We start from the raw sequence: 20,639 nt of genomic DNA on the forward strand, positions 1-20,639 counted from the left end.
GCCCTGCCTTTTGACAGCCCCTAGGCCTTGATTCTCTAAGAAAATAAGGAAAAACTCCCAAAAAAATCCTTGTAGGGAAAAAAAATGGAAGAAACCTTGGGAAAGGTAGTTCAAAGAGAGACCCCTTTCCAGGTAGGTTGGGCATGCAGTGGGTGTCAAAAAAGGGGGTAAATACAATACAATACACAGAACAGAACACATTCCTCAATACAATATAACAGTGCAGTAGAAATATTACAAGTACAGAGCAGAAATCTACAATAGAGGATATTATATAATACGATTTGGATTTGTTCAGAGTCCTGGAGACCTCAGCTATCAAGCTGCCTTCCCTCATTGGCCATTCCACAGCTGAGACAGCGATGAGCCAGCCAATCTGATGAAAGGACCCCTCTATCCGAAGATTCTTGCAATCCTCCATCAGAGATGACTTTACCTTAAGCAGGCAAAACCACTTGGTTGGTGGACAGTGGTACATTTGAGTAACCGAGAAGAGAAACAGAACAGGTGAGGGTTAGTAATAAATTATAACTATCATTATTACTTATGTTTTAGTACTAACGACTAACAACAGAGATGCAGTATGTACAGTTAATCAGCAGCTCTAGTCAGGGTATGCTAAAATGAAGTAGTGAGTCTTCAGCCGGGATTTGAAAGACGGAAGGGGTATCTCTTATAGCAGCAGGCAGACCATTCCACAGTTTAGAGGCCCAGTAACTAAAAGCATGACCTCCAATTGTTATTTTATTAATCCTTGAATTCATAAGCAGACCGGCAACAAGGGCCTCCTCTACTCCAAGATTTGTAGAGCCAGACTTCTGATGCAGGAAACAGCCTGTAACAGAGTTTGTAGCATGGGTGGTGCACACAGAGTCCAGTTTCACTGAGGAAAGTGTGATGCACAACATGAAAGAAATCACACATGACAGTAAAGTGTCTGGTAACATTTGAGTTTAGGTACTGCAAAAATGCATTTATTACTCATTTACTATTATGTAGCAAGACCGTTACATACACTTCTTTGGGTCTTTATAACACCTACAAAGAATCAGTCAAGTGTTTATTTATCTCTGCAGTGTGACCTACTAGTAAAACTCGACTTTGGAGATGGCCTAACTGAGACACATTTCTGTTGATATTCCATAGTGTAAGACCCGTGGATCCTCCATATTAACAAGTCATTTTACCATCATGTCGATATGCCACAATGCACAGAGATAAATAAATGATCTACTGATGTTTTATAAAGTGTTATGAAGACCTAAAGAAGCCGTTGTTAAAGTCTTGCTACATAACAGTAAATGTGTAATATATGTATTTTTGCAGTACCAAAACTAAAGTGTGCTGCAGCAAACAAATAACTCAGCACTGTCCCTTGGCAGACATCATTTTGTGCTAGCATGAGATGATGACTGTGTGAGTTGTCAAAAATAAAACTTCTGTACAGATGCATAGTTCAAAGTTCAATGAAAGAAGCATTGCTTATACACCAGCATAACCTTCCTAAGGGCCCAGTAAGCTTTATGAAATAATATTGCCAACAGCACCTGGGACACTAAGAACTGGAAAATACTACAGTAAGTAGCATTGTTGGTTTTTATTTTCCACAAACAAACAATAAAATAAACCTTTGGTGTTTCTTAGTAGGCATCATCTCCTTAAATAGTGCTGACACTTGAATTTCTTTTTCCGTCTTTATTTTTTCTCAGTGTATTAAGAAAGCAGCTAGTAAAGCTGTGCATTGCCTTGTTTAGCACTGATGAGAATTTGTTTTCTGTAAAGCTCACAGCAATAAACACAGAGCAAAAAGTTAAAGGATTCATGCTAGACAGGTCTCTTTCCTGTGTTTCTTTTAAAATAGTCTCCATAAACTTAGCAGAATGAACCCAAACCTTGGTTACTTGAAGGTCTTGTTTTAAAGGTGGAATGCAGATGATGTCCACCATAACAGGTTGTGATAGCCTATTACATCCTACACTGTCTTGTTAAAGTACAAAACACCACATATATATAATATATATTTTAAATCTATACATCTGTTATTGATGGATGTGTTAATTAGGTTTTTATTCAGAGGCTAAATATCATGATCAGAAGGCACATCAAACTAAAAATATTGTCATTGTCAAAGTGTTTCACTGAGCTGCCAAAAAAATGGATAGTACAAGAAAGATAGAAAAAACAGCAAATGGGGTTAAAAAGACCTGACTGTCAAGGGCAATGAGTCCCAAGTACTAAAAAGTTCCAAAAACAGTTCCAAAAATGCCCATTAGAGGGGGATATACTGCCATCAAACCCTAGAATTAAGGGTTTAATTAAGGGTTTAAGCACCAAATCTTCATAAAAATACAAAATTTATGTTCACAAAAAATACTCTGTGTTACTTTTGGGTTCCAAAGAGCACAAAAGGACTAAAGGAGTTACCATCCAAGGCAAACAAATTCCCAATACAATTAATCAAAATGATGTCAAAAAACAGAGCATGGGTTCGAAAATGCAGTAAGCCCTGTGGCTGGGTATAGGAATGACAGCTCCACTACTCAAGAAAAATTGGGGCATCCCATTTATTGTCCTAAGACCAAACAAAACAAAAGCAAAAGAAAAAACTCTTTGGCATACTTCCCATTTTGTGGGTTAATCAAGGTAACAAAAGCAAAGTTATTGACCTGGATATCCAAGGTTGTATCAATAGCAGAGCTCCATCTGGCGGGTCGTTCAAGCCGGTCATGAAACCACCTCCTGGGATGTCCGGGTTTTTATGGTGGCTGAACTGGAAAGAGTGGGGTCAGCTGTCCTCAATGGGTGGCTTCTCAGCACTGTGGAGAAAGAATGAGATGACAGTGTTAGCGAAGTGCCCCCACTCATCCCGGCAGGTTATTACCTACCTCGACTGAGCCTGTAAGGAGGATCTCTGACTCGCATGCATGACAACACATAAGCACAGCAAAAAACACAATAACTCACCAACTCCTTAGCACATTTGAAATGAACCACAGGGAGTCCTCACGGTTTTATAGGGAGGAGGGCATTTCCCGATGATGATTGGCAGGTGGCCCTGCCTCTTGCGGAGCACCCACAAAACATTGAACATTACAAAGGCAGCTTACATACACAAACAAAATTAAAAACAAAGATTAATACACATAATCAATAAAAGTAGCATAAACACAATCAAAATAAATCAAAGAATAAAAAATGAACAAAAGGGAAGTAAAACATGTATTTGAACCCCAGCCAGGGGAGAAATGGAGAAAAGACACTGACAGGCCCCATAACTAATCCAAAAAATTAAGTTAATTGTGATGGCCCTATTTTGAGTTTACAAGAACTTGCTAGCTTTATCCTGACCTTAGCTCTTTCAGAATCAGCATCTCGCCACAGTAACTAACTCCTAATAGCTATTTAAAAACAATGCACAAAATAAGACAGATAAAAAAACATGTGCAAAATCACCCTCAAAGATTGCTTTAAGAAATATATCAAAATCATTTCAAATGAAGACATCTTGCAATTCTAAAAAGGAGTTACAGATCTTATTACACTTCCATGCCAGATTGAATGTCTTCCATGACTCACATAGCCTTACACCTCTTGATGTTATAAATCTGTGACATCTTGGATCCCTGAAACAATCGTCAGCCAAGCAATACCCAAACGGAAAACAACAACAACAACATTTATTTATATAGCACATTTTCATACAAATAATGTAGCTCAAAGTGCTTTACATGATGAAGAAAAGAGAAAAAAAGAGAAAGTAAGATTTAAAATAAGACAACACTAATTAACATAGAATAAGAGTAAGGTCCGATGGCCAGGTTGGACAGAAAAAACAAAAAAACTCCAGATGGCTGGAGAAAAAAAAAAAAAATCTGCAGGGGTTCCAGACCATAAGACCGCCCAGCCCCCTCTGGGCATTGTACCTAACATAAATGAACAGTCCTCTTTGTATTTAGGGTTCTCATGGAAGGACTTGATGATGATGGTCATGTAGACTTCTGGCTTTTAATCCATCAATGTAGGAACATCATGGTGCTTTGATTAGGTGGTGGTGGTGCAGGTCGCCACCACAGAAAACCCGGAAAAAGAAACAGAAGAGAGAGTAGGGGTTAGTACATATTTTAGAGCCACCATGAATAGTTATGATAATTAATTGAATATACAGAGCTTCAGGATTAAACTAAAATGAAATTATGAGAAAGCCATGTTAAAATAATGTGTTTTTAGCAGTTTTTTAAAGTGCTCCACTGTATTTGCCTGGCGAATTCCTGTTGGCAAGCTATTTCAGATTTTAGGTGCATAACAGCAGAAGACCGCTTCACCACTTCTTTTAAGTTTTGCTCTTGGAATTCTAAGCAGACACTCAGTTGAGGATCTAAGGTTACGATTTGGAATATAAGGTGTCAGACATTCTGATATATAAGATGGAGCAAGATTATTTAAGGCTTTATAAACAATAAGCAGTATTTTAAAGTCAATTCTGAATGACACAGGTAACCAGTGTAGTGACATCAAAACTGGAGAAATGTGCTTGGATTTTCTTTTCCTAGTTAGGATTCTAGCAGCTGCATTCTGCACTAGTTGCAAACGATTTATGTCTTTTTTGGGTAGTCCTGAGAGAAGTGCGTTAACAGTAATCTAGTCGACTGAAAACAAAAGCGTGAACTAATTTCTCAGTATCTTTCAATGATATAAGAGGTCTAACTTTTGCTATGTTTCTTAAGTGAAAAAATGCTGTCCTAGTGATCTGATTAATATGTGATTTAAAATTCAGGTTACCATCAACAGTTACCCCTAAATTCTTTACCTCCGTCTTGACTTTTAATCCTAATGCATCAAGTTTATTTCTAATAACCTCATTATATCAATTATTGCCAATCACTAAAATTTCTGTTTTCTGTTCATTTAGCTTGAGAAAATTTCTATTCATCCATTTAGAAACACAAGTAAGACATTGTGTTAGTGAAACAACAGAGTCGGGGTCATCAGGTGCTATTGATAAATACAGCTGCATGTCATCAGCATTGCTGTGGTAACTCAGGTTATGCCCTGAGATAATCTGACCTAATGGAAGCATGTAGATCGAAAAGAGCAGCGGACCCAGGATAGAGCCTTGTGTAACACCATATAGAATATCATGTGTCCTTGAGTTGTAATTACCACAACTAACAAAGAATTTTCTACCTGCCAGGTAGGATTCAAACCAATTTTGAATCCTACCTGAAAAGTGATAGAAAACATAAAATTAGACACAGAACCTAACACTTCACTGATATTATTTCGACTGATAGGCTGTAGTGGAGCCACATAGAAAGTTTAAGATTGATAAAAGTAGATTTCCAAAATAATTAGGGAGTATGTCTTTAAGCAGGGAATTGTGGGATATGGTGGGGCTTTATGAGTGCTGCAGTTTGTTTGTTCATTTGTGGCCTGCAGGGGGCACACTAGTCCCCCAACCTGGCATAGACAGACATTCAGACATAAGTTCAGCAGAAAACACAGGTTTTTATTTTGCTGTGGGAAACTCTTCCCAATCGTCTCCCACACAATAAGCACAGTATAAAGCACCAATACCACATGTAACAATGCTTTTCTCTTTGTCCTTTCATCTCTATCTCTCCTTCCGCCTCCATTCATCCTCCAGCAAGCTTCTTCCCGCTTCCTCCCAACTCTGGCTTCCAGAGCAGTGGCAGGAAGCTCCTTTTAAGCTCCTCGGGAGATAATGTCCTGAGCACACTCTCTCCCCCAGTCCTTTCAATGTGGAGGCATCACAGCCAGGTAAGGGCCTCAGCTGTCTCTCATACTCTATATAAATCCACAGAGAGGACAATTTGGGTTTCTCATTTTTTCAACTTTCAACCTGTCTTTTTAAAAATAATATGAAGTACTTCCAAACAGAAAAGAGTACTTCAGTTTCAAAAATTAAATTCTACAGCATACAGCAAAAGCACTTCAAAAAAGGCACCATCAATCCCCAGCTAGTAATATGGGCAAATGCAGAATCTTTACAGTATAAAATAAAAAAAATATTTTTAACACAATGCTCTGTAACAATAGCAAGCTCATTAGAGCACAAAAGGCAAAAGAAATTACCTGAAGCATAGGCAATCCAAGTCAAATAAACTCCCAATACAGAATCTAAGGCAAGGTCAAAAACCAGTGCAAACAGGTTGACAATCCAATAATTCACAATAAGCACAAAAACCACAAGAACTCATTAACTTCAGAGTGCCTTCATAATGAGCTGCCAGAAACTGGAATTTATAGGTGGAGGGCAATTCCTGGTGGTATTTGGAAGGTGGCCCCACCTCTTGGGGGACCAGCCACAAGGTATATGGAACATCACCAAGACACTGAACCAGAATCACAATCTAATGGAAAAATACACATTAATAAAATTAAGGTATACAGAAGAATCAAAAATAAATAAGGACAACACAAAACATGAATTTGAACCCCAGCCCGAGGATGAACCCTGGCTGAGATATAACACCTATTTGTTGTTGCTCATTCTTTGGAGGAGGCTTTTCTGAAACATAAACAAACATCATATTTATGCCAGTAGGATTGTCTGTTATTTATTTTTGGGGAAGTTTATTTTTTCTAGGGGAAATGGAAACCACCATCATCTTCAGTTAATTGCTTTTAGTGTGATCATCATCTTTTGCTATACTGGACTTGCTTGACACTCTGTAAATATAGCTTTGGTGTTTGGTCCTCACAGGTGACGCAGTGGTAGTGCTGCTGCTTTGCAGTAAGGAGACTGTGGATGATTGTGGGTTCGCTTCCCGATTCCTCCCTGTGTGGATAGTGCTTTCAGTACTGAGAAAAGCACTATATAAATGTAATAAATTATTATTATTTTGTGTTTGTTAATTCCCTATTTAAATAAAATGCTTATTATTATTATTCTGTCATTATTGTAAACACTGTAAATATTTTGTGTAACTGTGACAGTTTAATTTGGGTTCAAGCATTTTCCTTTTGGTGTAGTTGATTTATTTGAATTGGTGGTTGGGAGAAAGGACTTTCAATATTGGTTTAATATTGGACTTGAAATCCCATCCTTTTTCGTTAAGAGTAGTGTAGTGACAGAAAAAAGGGTCCATGACATTGAGTGTTCTTAGAATTAAAAACTGTGGTTCCGGCTCCATGAGTGTACATGTTCATTAAGCCTCAGGGTGTTTAATCTGGGGATTGGGGCAAGATCACGTTTGCATGTGAGGGTATGGTTGGTTCCTATTTCCTCATTGACTCTTCACATGTCAGAATTATGACACCACACCCACAAAAGTATAAAGGAGAGACTGAGCAAGACGAAAGGGAGAAAGGTAAGAAAGAGATGGACTTTAAAATGAAAATAAGGAAGACAGAAGGAAGGAGCGTGAGAGTCAGTGCTGATGGGAAATGGAGGCAGGCAGTCAGGAGTGTGGTCCTGAGATGAGCACGTGGCCAATGCTCGAGGGCCAGGGGGCACTTCTGCTGAGCACCCCAAGGGGCAGAAGCAATCAAGTGCTCTGAGTAGGCTCCAACAGGTGCAGTATGATGGTGGCGGGAGACAGGAGCAGGTCTCTCGTGGGATCCCAGGGACGACCAGAGAAGATAGCACAGGACACAAGCCATAATGTAAATGATGACTGCTCCTGTCTGTCGATGTCTCATGCTAAGGAAACCGATAATGGTGAGCTAAGAAGACATCAGTTTTTTGAAGGAAGCACTATGGCTCATGGTTGTTTTTAAAGTATGAATAACTTCCAGGGATTTTAACCTTGTTTAACTGATTGATATTGACTTTTCAGCTCCACAAGATCACCTATTTTTCTATTGGATTATTTCTCTCTATTATTAAAAAAATCCTGTGGGAGGGAATGACTACGAGACGATATGTGATCGTCACGTTAAGATCACGGAAGACAAATAAAAAGACCCGCGAGATGAAAGAGAATGGCCACGGAGCGTCTCGCGGGAATATAAAACATAAGATTCTTGCAAGACACGCCCTACTTACAAGCAATATCAGAGCACGGCCAGCAAAAAAATCAGTAGTGTAAAAGGCACGCAGCACACACAGATCCAGGGGTCTCAGTTAGGGAATCCATTCCCGGATGGGTTTATCCATTCCCGGGAATTCGGGAATCCCACATTTCATTCCCGGGAATCCCGGGCTCCTGGGCATGATACAGTGCACGGGCATCTCACATGTGAACCGGTTTTAGAACGATCGACACTTATTTTTAATAAAACTACCGCAATATGTTGACACAAATAAAAGACTAACCTTATCTACAAGCAGTTCATGCTGTCATACAACTACATGTATCTTTAGTTGTGGTAATAAGAACGTAGAAAGAACAGCGTCCTCACAGGTGGCGCAGCGGTAGTCCTGCTGCTTTCCAGTAAGGAAACTGTGGAAGATTGCGGGTTCGCTTCCCGGTTTCTCCCTGTGTGGATAGTGCTTTGAGTACTGAGAAAAGCGCTATATAAATGTAATTTATTATTATTATTAACGTGTCCAGCGTGTGGTCGTCCAGGCAAGAACGCATCTTCGTGCAGAAGTACGCCAGCATCTAAGAAAGCACGCTCTGCCTCCACTGAAGTAGGTGGCACAATCATCAGATACTGATACACTTGTTCTAAACAACGCCCGCACTTGCCGTTGCTCTGAAACACCGCCATTTCAGCTTTTACTGATGCATTCAGTTTCTTGTCATCATTCTGTGATGGCAATTTATTGGCACAGATAACGCGGATGTAACAGACTGACGCATTACAATTTCAAGTTGCTGTTCAGAGCTGTTGTCTGATGAAGTTCAAGCTGCAGCAATGGCGCCACCTTAATTATTTTCAACTATAACTCTGTTATTTTTTGATCGATTTTTACACGCAATATATGCGAGCTTGGCCGTTCCAGTTTTCCAGGGAATTAAAGCAGTTAATGAAAAATGTCTGGGAATCCCGGGCTCCCGATTACCAGGATTCCCTAGTCTCAGTGCATATAAAGCGTATAAAGGACAATACGTTATCAATGAAACGTCGACAACTAAAAGATCGCATTAGTGCAAACAAAAGGAAATTAATCATCAGGACCGGGTATAATTGAAAAAGTAGCAGGACAAAGCGAGGTCAGAAATAAAAGGCAAAGAGCAAAAAAAGAAGTATTTTCTCCTTCGCTTCATTCAATGCACAAAACGTAGATTTACACAGTAATGGACCATACACTATGAGAATCAGTAGTCCCGCAACAGTTAAAGTTTAATTTCAAATAAAACACAATTCGGTCAGGTGTACAGAGAAGTGATCACAACTTGAGTAGCAGAGGCACGAAGTGGCAAAAAGGACAGCGGCTGTACAGGCGAGCGGCGTTATATGTCCTGCAAGAAAGAGATTTAACCACTCCCAGGGCGGGAAATAAAAGACAATTATTGTTTTTACAACGTCATGTGAGACAAGGCAGTGAGCCATCACTTAAAACAAGTCCACAGACATCTAACCTAGCAGTTGCTGGATTGCTTTTGGCAGACATGCATCATGTGTTCACAGCTCTTAAAACAACAACATACAACAAGCAGAACAGGCAGCTCACCAGCAGCAGGAAGGCAGCAAATAATCGGATGGCATATCCTTAGCGTGCGTTCAGCCGCCCACCCCCCCCACACAAGCCCCCCTTCACAACACAAGCAGCATTATACGTCTTGCGAGAAAGAGATGTAACCACGCACAGGGCCGGAAATAAAGTATTGTTTTTACAAAAGTTTTTAAAGTAAAAGTGAAAATAATGTATATGTAACAATTCCCATGAAAATAACAATCTCTTTAAATTGTGTATCTGGTAAACCAAACACGGGGGTGAGCAAAGGAAGACATAGGTGATGTCCGAAACTCAAAGTAAGGGTTGGTGACATTTGTTAGATTCTTCTAAATCTCCCCAACGTCTGAAGCATTAAAATGCTGCTTTGTTTATTTTTCACTTATATATTTTTATGATGATGTGTTAGTTCTATGCCAAATTCCTAGTACACAGTAGTGAACCTGGCCAATAAAGTCAATTCAGGTTCTAATTCTGATTTTTGTTATAGGTAAGTATATATTTAATAGATGCATTATGATGTTTTGATGTGAGGTCAGAGTTGAAAGTACCAAAATGAGCCATCTGGATCATTTACCAAAACACAAAACCAGGTAATTAAACAAATTATTTGATCCCTTGTCAAACTAATTATTGCAAACTTTCTAATTCTAACATGATTTGTTCAGTCACTCATGTACACTACACTTGTTTGTATACGTTTGACTCAATACTCAGATGCTCATTACTGGGTGCCACCATTTTATATAGGTTGAGCCTGATGACACAGTGCATCACATTATCTCGGTGTCAAATGGCCAGCAATGCATATAAGAACAGTAATCACCATGGACAGCCATGAAACTATACACACAATGGTGGAGACCATGCAAAAAAGCATCTCCAGAATGCCAATCAATATATATAATTCGCTAAGCCGACAGAACAAGCAAGACAACCATGGGATACGCACGGCATAGCCGACAGAACAAGCAAGACAACCATGGGATACACACGGCATAGCCACACCCGCAAATATGCTGAAGGATGTCCACTATGCATATTCATAACCGTTGTAGGCTCTGTTGCTCCAGAACAATCAATTACCTTAATCTAACAAACTTAGATTCTGACAGTTTAAAGCAGACACCACACTAAAATGTATACAAAGTTCCCCATTGGAAAAAAAATGCTACCTTTCTTTTGTTATTCACAAAAACTCATACAATATCTTTCACTCTGGGAAGAAAAAGAAATCTGTCATTTGCATTTTTATGGCAAACCGATATTTAGATTTTTTATTAAAATTTGTGAAATGGTTGTACATTAAAAAACTTTGTTTACGATGTCCAACAAACTTTTGGAATATTAAATGATGTAATAAATCCAAGTGCGGGACTTGATCGCACAAAATGTGTTATCTGAGTCTATGAAGCAGAATGCTCAAAACATCAACTTTATATAAGGGATTAAAGTAATGACAGCTTTAGAACATTAGAACAATCTAGACAAGAACAGGCCATTCAACTCAACAAAGCTCGCCAGTCCTATTCACTTAATTCTTCTAAAAAAATATTGTCTAGTTTTGAAAGTCCCTAAAGTCTTACTGTCTACCACACTACTTGGTGGCTTATTCCAAGTGTCTATGGTTCTCTGTGTGAAGAAAAACTTACTAATGTCTGTGTGAAATTTACCCTTAACAAGTCTCCAACTGTGTCCCCATGTTCTTGATGAACTCATTTTAAAATAACAGTCTTGATCCACTGTACTAATTCCCTTCATAATTTGAAACACTTCAATCATGTTTCCTCTTAATCTTCTTTTGCTTAAATTGAAAAGGCTCAGTTCTTTTAATCTTTCTTCATAATTCATCCCCTGTAGCCCTGGAATCAACCTAGTTGCTCTTCTCTGGTGATTTTCTAGTGTTGCTATGTCCTTTTTGTAGCCTAGAGACCACAACTGCACACAGTACTCCAGATGGGGCCTCACCAGTGTGTTTTAAAGCTTGAGCATAACCTCCTTGGACTTGAACTCCACACATCGTGCTGAATAACATGCCATTCTGTCTGTCGTCTTAGTGGGTTCTGAACACTGCCAGGAATTTGATAATGTCGAGTCCACTTCTTCTTCTTTCTGCAAGTCCACTACGACTCCTAAATCCTTCTTATTAGGTGTACTCCTGATTTTCAGACCTCCCATTTTGCATTCAAACCTGACATTTTTACTTCGCATATGTAATATTTTACATTTACTGAAATTAAACTTCATCTACCACAAATCTGCCCAAGCCTGTATACTGTCGAAGTCCCTCTGTAATGATTTAACGGATTCTAAATTATCTGTCAATCACCTATCTTGGTATTAATTGCAAATTTAACAAGCTTGTTACTTATATTTCTATCCAAATCATTTATATCTATTAAAAATAGCAGCAGCCCTAGCACTGACCCCCAATTCTGATAAGGTTCCTTGCACCATCACCCTCTGCTTCCTATGTCTGAGCCAATTCTGCACTTATCTATAAACATCACCCTGAACTCCCACTTCTTTTAGTTTTATGCCCAACCTCTCATGTGACTCCTTATCAAATATAATATGATATAATAAATAATATCATATGCTCCACTTTGATCATATCCTTTTGTTGCCTCCTCATAGAATTCCAGCAAGTTAGTAAAACATGACCTCCCGCATACACGCAGAGGATTAACAAACACTTCAGCAGCACCAGAGACACACGTCGTATGTGGCAGGGCGTTCAGACAATTACAAACTACAAGCCCAACCCACACAGCAGCGATGGTGATGCCTCCCTACCAGATGAGCTGAACAACTTCTTTGCACAGTTTGAGGCACAGAACAAAGAGTGTGCAAGAAAAGAAACACCTCCCTCCACTGACCAGGTACTCTGTCTCTCCATAACTGACGTGAAGAGGACTCTATCCAGAGTCAATCCACGCAAAGCTGCGGGACCTGACAACATACCTGTTCGTGTACTCATAGAATGTGCCAGTCAACTGGCTGGTGTCCTCACAGACATCTTCAACACATTTCAGAGCCAGTCATCAGTCCCAGCATGCTTCAAGTCGACCACCATCATACCAGTGCTGAAGAAGTCATCAGTGACATGCTTGAATGACTACCGACCAGTTGCACCATTGCCAATCATCATAAAGTGCTTTGAAAGGTTAGTCATGTCACACATAAAGACTAATCTCCCTGCCTCCCTTAACCTTCTTCAGTTTGTATACCGCTCAAACAGGTCAACTGAGGATGCCATATGCTCTGCCCTTCACCTCTCCCTGACACATCTGGATTAAAAAGACACATGTGTCAGGATGCTATTCATAGACTTTAGCTCTGCCTTCAATACTTCAATCCCTCAAAAGCTGGTTGTAAAACTGAGCAGGCTGGGCCTGAACACCACCCTCTGGAATTAGATCCTGGACTTGACACAGAGAGGCCCCAGTCAGTTCGGATGGGCTGCAACACTTCTAGCAACATCACACTGAGCACTGGAGCACCGCAGGGTTCCATGCTTAGTCCACTGCTCTTCACCCTGCTGACTCACGACTGCACAGCACACTACATCATCAAGTTTGCGGATGATACAACGGTGCTGGGACTGATAAGCAGGGATGATGAAACAGCATACAAAGTTGAGGTGGAACGGCTATCTGCATGGTGTGAAGACAACAATCTATCTCTCAATGTCGACAAGACAAAAGAGATAATCATGGACTTCAGAAAATCACATCCTGCCCACATCCCACTCAGAATCAACGGTTTAGATGTGGAGAGTATTAGGAGTACCAAGTTCCTCGGTGTGCGCATAACTGAGGAACTTACGTGGACGCATAATACCTCATCACTAACTAAGAAAGCCCAGCAGAGACTACACTTCCTGAGGTGACTGAAGCGAGCAAGTCTTCCCCCTTCTATCCTCACCATGTTCTACAGAGGCACCATTGAGAGTGTTCTTTCTTTTTTTTTCTTTTTCTTTCTTTCTTTTTTTCTTTATTTCGCCTTATACAATTTCTTGTATTAGGAATTTGTTAGTTTTCGCATACCCCTTGGGGTCAGAGCGCAGGGTCAGCCATTGTACAGCGCCCCTGGAGCAATTACAGGTTAAGGGTCTTGCTCAAGGGCCCAGCAGAGTAGGATCTCTTTTGGCAATGACGGGGATTCGAACCGGCAACCTTCTGGATACCAGCGCAGATCCTTAGCCCCAGAGCCACCACTCCGCCCCAGCTGCATCACTGTCTGGTATGGCAACTGCAACATATTTGACCACAAGCGCCTGCAAAGGATAGTGACCAGGATTTATGTAGCGGAAGAACGTGGAAGTTGGCGTACGCACCGATTTATGCATCTGGAGTTTTTTGTGAGTACGCACATTTGCACTTTTGCCTGTACGCCATGTTTTAGTGTGAATTCTACGCACAGTGTTATACATGAGGCCCCTGTACTTGCCATGTGCTGCTCAATCTTATCTATACATATTAATAAAAGGCAAAGCCTGACTGACTGACTGACTCACTCATCACTAATTCTCCAACTTCCCGTGTAGGTGGAAGGCTGAAATTTGGCAGGCTCATTCCTTACAGCTTACTTACAAAAGTTAGGCAGGTTTCATTTCGAAATTCTACGTGTAATGGTCATAACTGGAACCTGTTTTTTGTCCATATACTCTAATGGAGGAGGCAGAGTCACGTATCGCGTCATCACGCCTCCTACGTAATCACGTGAACTAAAAACAAGGAAGAGATTTACAGCACGAGTCAAACGCGGGAACAAAGGTAAATGACGTTAATTTTTGAGTGTCTTTTAATACTGTGTAAGCATACATATTAACACGTGCAATTAAACGTGTTCATTTACGGGGTGATTTCTCAGGCTTAAAAGCTCGCCTTTTATTAAAAAGGTAAACGCAAACTTTTCATTCTGAAGGGCACAAACCACATTAGATTTCAGACGTTAAACGCGCAAAAATGTCGGTACACCAGATAAATAAGCGCAACATATTATCAGTTGTATTGTATGCTTACAATACATATAGAAATGTGTTAATCGTTAACTAATATTATGGGATGGTGTTTTTTGACTCGCGCCTTGATTTAAACGATTGCATTTCTTGGTGGGTTTGCGTAGCTTATTGTCAATATCTTTACACCTCTTTTTAAGACTTAATTTAAAAAGGTTTTCTTTTCTTCTTAATTAAAATTTAAAAGCAATACTTCACCGCTGCGAAGCCCCTCTAGCGCTGACGTCCAAGGTTCGATTACCGTAAGCGAGTGCAGTGAGTGTGTACGCCTGATGAGCCAAGAATAAGGGGGAAAGACGTGTCACGTACTCTTTGCATTATTTGACAGTAAACTATTTTCAACCATTCTATGATCTGCTTCTCACAACTGAAGGCACCGTGGCTGATGTTACCTCACTTGCTGGCCAACCATAAGCGTTACCTGGTAGGTAACCACCCACTCACTTCACTCCCTTACGGGAATCGAACCTCGGACGTCAGCGCTACAGGCGAAGCCCCTAAAATTGCGCCACGGCGTGTGGTTCGTTTATTTGACAGCATGTAGATCGGGGTAATTACATTCACGGTATTCGTAGTCTGATTCACAATCTGATTGTATGGGTGGTTACCTACCAGGTAACGCTTAGAGTTGGCCAGCAAGTCAGCTCGAAGTGATCACTCGAGTGAAGGCAGCTTCACAAAAAAACAGATCCTTAACAAACTGTTATTAGTATATTTTCCCTCAATTTAAAAAGGTTTTCTTTTCTTCTTAATAAAAATTTAAAAGCGGTACTTCGCCGGTGCAAAGCGCGTGGATTTGACGGACTGACACATACAGACATATTCATGAGTGCAGGTACTTCGGAAAGAAAGCACCATGTAAACCTAAAGTTTAAATTAAGTTCATAGACCTACAAAAGGTTGCCATTCATTTGAGGCAAGATTGCTTTTCTTCTGTACAACTATACGTTGCATTCTCAAGAGTGTGCTTGCACGGCTTTGGATATAGATATATATATATATATATGTATGTATGTCTATATATAAATATGTAAGCTTATAAGTACTGCCTTAATTCTCTTTAAGAAAGGAAGATGTAATGATACTTGATTTAAACGATTCCATGCCTTCCTGGGTTTGCTTAGCTTATTGTCAATATCTTTACATCTTTTTTTAAGACTTATTGACTGAAACGGGCTTTCATGAAAAAAGTTAGGGCTTTGCTACAGGATACACCCTCCACAAGTTAAGCAAGTAAAAATAACATATATATTTCTGTTTTATTTAAACCTTTTAAGTTCGTATGCATTTGGCTGTTTTATTTTTTTTTCTTTCTTCAGTAATATTTAATCTCCTTAAAGAAAAAGAACATATCCATTTTACTTTTTTTGTATCTCTTTAGTAATATTTTAGTGTAAAAGGATAACCAGTATTTGAACCTTTTATGTTACTTTATAAATTTATTTTACACAATGTTGAAAAATTAATAAGAAAGCTACATATTTTGGCAGCTGCTGCTTTAATTTTCAATGAAATGAAAAAACCTCTCCAAGAGAAAACCTCAATGAAGAAGAAACAGTTTGCACTATCTAAAAAGGAGAAACCCTCATTTATAAAAGTTTGCTGCAGATGACTTAACTGAAAATAAATTAATAGTTCCTATGTGTATAATACATATTTATCTATTTTACTTATGCCTTTATTCCAGCAACTTGCAACATCTGAGGTACAATTTGTTACATTACTTTTGTTTTTTGCAGCACAGGCAGGTGAAGTGACTTCCTCAGGGTCACACAGTGGTGTCAGTACCAGGATTTGAACTGACAAGCTCTGGGTTTACTGAAATATTACTGAAGAAAGAAAAAAAACGAAAACGGGCAAATAGGGCTATGCATACAGATGTCCATCCATCCATTATCCAACCCGCTATATCCTAAATACAGGAGCCAATCCCTGCCAACACAGGGCACAAGGCAGGAAACAAACCCCGGGCAAGGTGCCAGCCCACCGCAGGGCGCACACACCCACACACACCCACACACCAGGGACAATTTAGAATCGCCAATGCACCTAACCTGCATGTCTTTGGACTTTGGGAGGAAACCGGAGTACCCGGAGGAAACCCAGACAGACACGGGGAGAACATTCAAACTCCACGCAGGGAAGCGAACCCGGGTCTCCTAACTGGCACCTTTCACTGCGCCACCATACCGCCCGCATACAAACTTAAAAGGTTTAAATAAAACAGAAATATATACCTTTATTTTTACTTCCTTAACTTGTGGAGGGTGTATCCTGTAGCAAAGACCTAACTTTTTTCATGAAAGCCCCTTTCAGTCAATAAGCCTTAAAAACAGGTGTAAAGCTAAACTTGCAGCACCGCTATTCAATTACACTTGCCTAACGCCTCTCCTAAGGGGAAATACTGTGGGATCTGGGCATCAGTCAAAGCACCAATCACAGGCCCGATTAGAAAGCGGGAAGCTGTGATTTGTCATCTCCCTCCCATGTAACAATCACAGCCCGTGTTACAACGCACTATGTATGTATGTGTATATGTATATATGTATATGTAGATATGTATATATATGTATATATGTATATGTATATATATGTTTACATAACCTCTTTAACACACTACTTCTCATTTTGCTAGTCTATATATATAAAAGGCAAAGCCCTCACTGACTCATCACTAATTCTCCCACTTTTCATATACGTGGGAAGCTGAAATTTCGCATGCTCATTCCTTGCAGTATACTTACAAAAGTTAGGTATTTTTCATGTCCTATTGCAACACCCAAGGGGGAGAAACGGGTGTACCCCCTAAACCAGGGGTGGGCAAAGTCATTCCTGGAGGGCCGCAGTGGCCGAGGGTTTTTGTTCCAACCCAGTTGCTTAATTAGAAAACAATCCTTGCCAATAATTACATTTCATGGCTTGTTAGTGTTTTAACTCTGCTATGTCAAGTCATTCTCATATCCTAGATTTTTTTTCCATTCTAAGGATATCATCCAAGTACTTTGAAGTCTAAAACGATTGGGTAATTCTCAGTCCTTCACTTTTTTCTCTTCTCTTTCCTTCCAAGTATTTAATTAAACCAAATAGTGCATGATAAATACACACAGGTGTAAAGGGTAACAAGCAAAATTGATAACTGCTGGTTTCTTTTGTCATTTGAATCTTATTGCTAATAAGGAGCAATTAAAAACCGAGAATGCAGCTGTTTAAGACTTAAATAAGCAATAAAGGTTCAAAATCTTAATGAGGGAGATAATTAAAATGAAGCAGAAGATGTTTCTAGAGCAATAAGTGCTTCTTATTAAGCAACTGGGTTGGAACAAAAACCTGCAGCCACTGTGGCCCTCCAGGAATGACTTTGCCCACCCCTGCCCTAAACTGTATACATAGATAGGGGAAACCCCTCCTCACTATTTTTGCAACTTCCAATATACGTGGGAAGCCCAAATTTCCCGTGCTCATCCTTTACACTGTATGCTGCATTTTGCGCCGTGCCTCGTAACAAACCTTCAAAAATAACGTCTTCTTTTTGGCGGTTCTCACCATTATGCCGTAAGGAACTTTCTAAACTGACCTCTCCTTTTGGCGGTTTCATTCCTTATTTCCGTTAACAGAGGATTTATTTCCTGGCAGAGACGCACAAGGGCTGCCCCTGGTCCCCTTCCTTTTTCCGCATTGGCCGCTGTCTGTGCTCATGTGTCTCCTCACTCACTTCCTTACTTTCCTCAGCTGTTCGTCATGCTCACTGCTCCCTTCTTCTTTACTCCACCATTTCAAGAGTGGAAGGATGGCTCATTCTTCTTTCAGGCTATCACTAAACCTCTCCCATACTGATTCCCCTATGTATAACATATCCAAGCAGAGCACCATGGCGCAAGTGCTGTGTGATTGTAAGCTCATGGTATGGGATGAATGCACTATGGCACACAGACCAGGTGTTGAGGCTTTAGACAGAACCCTACAAGACATCAGAAACATGACAAAAATGATGGGAGGCTTGACAGTCTTGCTGGCTGGAGACTTCCAGCATACCCTCCAATTTCCAGTAAGGGTCTGCTTCGCTATGACAATAAATAAGTCACAGGGCCAGACTCTAAAAAAGGTCGCATTGACTTGACACAAGATTGCTTCTCACATGGCCAACTGTATGTTGCATACTCAAGAGTAAGCTCAGCAAACAGCTTGGTCATTTTACAGCAGAACTACAGTACAAACGTCGTTTACAAAGAGATCCTTACATCCTAAAAATGTGCATTTCTCATACACAACATTTACAATCATAAATTAAACTCTTTACAATCATCAAATTTACTCTCAATACTAAAATAATACTACGACAATTACATTGACAATCATGTTACGTTATTTTTAAAATGTTTCCTTTTCTTTTTCATAACTTCTTTAACACACTACTTCTCTGCTGCAAAACATAGGTGTTTTGCTAGTTCTTAATAATTCTTTCTATTAAATTTTCCTGTGATGCACGTTAAGCTTACCGGACTATAATTTCTTGGATCCGCCCGGTCACCCTTGGTATATAACCGGATAATATTTGTAATTTCCAGTCCTTTGGAATTTCGCCAGTGTGCAGGGATTTCCTAAGAAAATATGACATTGAACATCTTTGAAAGTTCATGTAAAGCTACTCTTTATGGTGGCACTTTTTTTACAGTACATACTGGGCATTCTGAGAGTGTAAAAGTCACTTGGAAAGAACACTATGAAGATTATGTGGCTTCTATGTGACCACTGAAAAATCTAATGATGGGTTGAAACTTCATTACTTCCTGCTATGTGTTTTCTGCCATAAGCTATAAAATGAGTTAATGTCAGACAGTGATAAGTATTAAGTGTATTCTGATTGTTGTTATGAAAATTAAGTGACAGTTTTATGCATTAATGCTGTTATTTATTCATAATTAGGAGAAGACTAGAGATAAATGTAATAATTACTGTAGGTGGGCTTTAAATGAAAATACAAAGAAGTGCTGGCCTTACTTAATCCCTTATATAAAGCTGACGTTTTGAGCTTGTTGCTTCATAGACTCAGAGATAACACATTTTATGTGATGAAGCCCACGTAATGTTATGCTACAACAGCAATTGGAGTTGAATCATGTGAGAACTACAAGCCCACAGACCAAATCCATAAACGCTTCCCAGTTCACACAGCCCATGTATGATATAGCATAACATAACAACACATAACATTCTTATACCCACATAGTCCAGCTAAGAGACACTAGGAGACTGGAGCCAACACCTACAGTACTCGGCACATGGCAGGAACCAATCATGAACCAGATGCCATTCCATCACAGGTGGAATAATAATGTAATTAACGGCAATTACATTTACATAATGGATGCAAACATTAAATTTAGGATTTACAGATATTTAAATGTTGAAGGATGTATAAATAAATGGAAAGCATGCACTCTTCTGAGTTTGTTGTATATTTTCTGAGGAATTATGCATTATTTTCCTTCTAGCTGTGGTACTTCACTACTTTCTTCTATATAACATGTATGTAATAACAATTGGCCCTCCATCTCAACAGCCTGGGCAAGTAGGTTCCAACAGCATGGAACTAATACCTGGAAATTTAGTGTTGTCCTAGTATTAGGAGTCCTAATGTGTGCTACAAGAAGACAGGGCATAGTATTACACAACTACCACAAGTTTGCATTGCTGTCACCTGGCAGGCTGGTTTGGCCATCATTTTAGCATGAATAAGTAGAAATCATGAATCATCAAAGCCTGTGTCCACTGTGTGGGTTTCATAACTTTGTGCAGTAGCAATTTTTTTGTTTATATATGACAGGATTGTAATCCATTTGGGTCATCAGTTACCATACCTCATAGAGATGCAAAGATCTACGCATGCAGATTTGTTGTTTTTTCAACACCATTGCTGAATTATTCTGTTAGGTTGACAGACTGTAGCCTGCAGAAGTCATGCTAGACTCAACAGTTTTTTGTTTTGTTTTAACAAACATGATTACTGTTGGCCAGACGTGTCTTAGTTTG

Source organism: Erpetoichthys calabaricus, chromosome 8, assembly GCF_900747795.2.
Source record: "Erpetoichthys calabaricus chromosome 8, fErpCal1.3, whole genome shotgun sequence".
Lineage (NCBI taxonomy): Eukaryota > Metazoa > Chordata > Cladistia > Polypteriformes > Polypteridae > Erpetoichthys > Erpetoichthys calabaricus.